Source organism: Pongo abelii, chromosome 3, assembly GCF_028885655.2.
Source record: "Pongo abelii isolate AG06213 chromosome 3, NHGRI_mPonAbe1-v2.0_pri, whole genome shotgun sequence".
Classification (NCBI taxonomy): domain Eukaryota; kingdom Metazoa; phylum Chordata; class Mammalia; order Primates; family Hominidae; genus Pongo; species Pongo abelii.
Genome location: NC_071988.2, coordinates 170,520,154 through 170,522,790, shown reverse-complemented (window position 1 = coordinate 170,522,790; position 2,637 = coordinate 170,520,154). Strand labels below are relative to the sequence as shown.

The window sequence follows — 2,637 nt, the reverse complement described above, 5'->3', positions numbered from 1 at the left end:
CTATGAGGAGTTATAAAAAGTAACCCAGTAAATCTGAGAAAGGATAAAGCAGATATTCTAGAATTTCAAAAAATATTTTTATTTACATTTTAAAACTCAGTTGATGTGTTCATGAGCAGATTAAACACAGCTGAGCAGAAAATTAGGCAGCGTAAAATAGATTAGAAGAAACTGATTCAGCTGGTCATTTGGGGTGACAAATGTTTCGTCTTAGAACGATGGCCCAATTTGTCCCTAACTTTGTAGTGAAGGCCTCAACACTGGTGAATGCTGCTATGACTTACTTGAAGCCTTGATTGGCCACATTTCGGTATGACACCAAGGTTGAGCTGCTTCCTCCACCCCCTGCTAATATCCCTAGAACTATTCAGAGCCTTAAAAAATAGTAGTGCTCAAATTGTTAGTTTCAAACAGCTCACAGTTAAGGAAGCTGTGCTGAATGGTTTGGTGGCCACTGAGGTGTGGATGTGCTTTTATATTGGAGAGATCAGAGGCAAGTGTGGCATCATTGGCTATAATGTTTAAAGACCAAACTTTAACATTTAATTATATTTGATTTATTATTTGAGTGTTCTTGGACCATGTGTGATCAGATTGCTATCTGAATAAAATGTGTCAAAATAAAACTTCCTTATGCAACATAAAGAAATAAATAAAGGGGGGCTGGGGGGTAGACAAAGGAAAGTTAAGAGAAATTAAGGATAGGATTAGAGTTAGCATGTATAACAAATTTTTTATCAGAGCCCCAGAAGGAGAAGTAAAAGAGAATGAGGCAGAGGCAATATTTGGGAAGATAATGATGAAAAATATTCTAGATGTGATAAGAGACATCAATCTTTAGATTAAAGAAGCCTAATACATCCTCACCCGGGAGAAATGGCACATTATAGTAAAGAAGCACAACACCAAAAACAAAGAGAAGATATTAAAGAAGCCAGAGAAAAACAAAAGATTACTTTCAGAAGATCAATAGTTAGACTGATAGCTAACTTCTCAAGAACATTAGTGAAACCAAAAGATAATGGAATAATACTTTTAATGGGCTGAAAAAATTGACTTTCAATCTAGAATTCTATATCCAAAGAAAACATATTTTTTCAAAAGGGGGAAAAATGGCATTTTTCTTGCAAACAAAAATTAAGAAAGTTTACCAGTAGCAGATCTTTACTTATAAAATTTTAGATTATATTCTTCAGAAAAAAATGAAAGTGATCCCAGTGGAATGTCAGAAAAGCAAGAAAAAATAAAACAGCAAAGAAATTAGGAATTATTTGAGTAAACATAAATGAATTTTTGCATACAAAGCCAATAATAATCATAATGCATTACTGAGGATACAAATAAAATTAAGATGTATAGCAAAATAGCATAAATCAAGAGAAGAGTAATGGAATTAAGGCATTTTAAGACTTGTATTGCTTGGGAAAGAGGTAAAGGTATCTTTTGACATTAACTTCTGATGTGCTAATTATTCACATTATAATTTCTAAGAAAGTGACTAAAAGAAAGGAAACATAACGTCCAACTTTCAAAGTACTAAAGGGGAATAATGGAATAATAAAAAATACTCCTAAAAAGGGAAGAAAGGAGAAAAAAGACAGAACAATTTGAAACACTAGTAATTTCATCATCTATATGCACTAAATGTTCTATTTAAAAAACAAAAAAATTATATATTTTTGAAATTCCAACAATTTATTAGTTATAAGAGATACCTCCTTCACCCACTTTTTGAGACATTTATGCAGCCAACAGACACATGAAAAAATGCTCATCATCACTGGCCATCAGAGAAATGCAAATCAAAACCACAATGGGATACCATCTCACAGCAGTTAGAATGGCGATCATTAAAAAGCCAGGAAACAACAGAGGCTGGAGAGGATGTGGAGAAAAAGGAATGCTTTTACAATGTTGGTGGGACTATAAACTAGTTCAACCATTGTGGAAGACAGTGTGGTGATTCCTCAAGGATCTAGAACTAGAAACACCATTTGACCCAGCCATCCCATTACTGGGTATATACCCAAAGGATTATAAATCATGCCGCTACAAAGACACATGCACACGTATGTTTATTGTGGCACTATTCACAATAGCAAAGACTTGGAACCAACCCAAATGTCCATCAATGATAGATTGGATTAAGAAAATGTGGCACATATACCCCATGGAATACTATGCAGCCATAAAAAGGATGATTTCATGTCCTTTGTAGGGACATGGATGAAGCTGCAAACCATCATTCTGAGCAAAGTATTGCAAGGACAGAAAACCAAACACCGCATGTTCTCACTCATAGGTGGGAACTGAACAATGAGAATACTTGGACACAGGGTGGGGAACATCACACACCGGGGGAGGGGGGAAGGGTGGAGGGATAGCATTAGGAGACATACCTAATGTAAATGACAAGTTAATGGGTGCAGCACACCAACATGGCACATGTATACATATGTAACAAACCTGCATGTTGTGCGCATGTACCCTAGAACTTAAAGTATAAAAAAAAAGAGATACAACATAACAGAAAAGTTGAAAATAACAGCATGTTTTTCATATATTTACCAGTCATTTGTATGTCTTCTTTTGAGAACTGTCTCTTCAGATCATTTGCCCATTACTTAACCGGATTGT

At 35.0% G+C, this 2,637-nt stretch overlaps 1 pseudogene; it reads left to right on the top strand.

The window, feature by feature from the left end:
* The first annotated feature begins 218 nt into the window (after positions 1–218).
* LOC100440189 (ATP synthase subunit g, mitochondrial-like) lies at positions 219–525 on the top strand (annotated as a pseudogene).
* Positions 526–2,637: the final 2,112 nt, after the last annotated feature.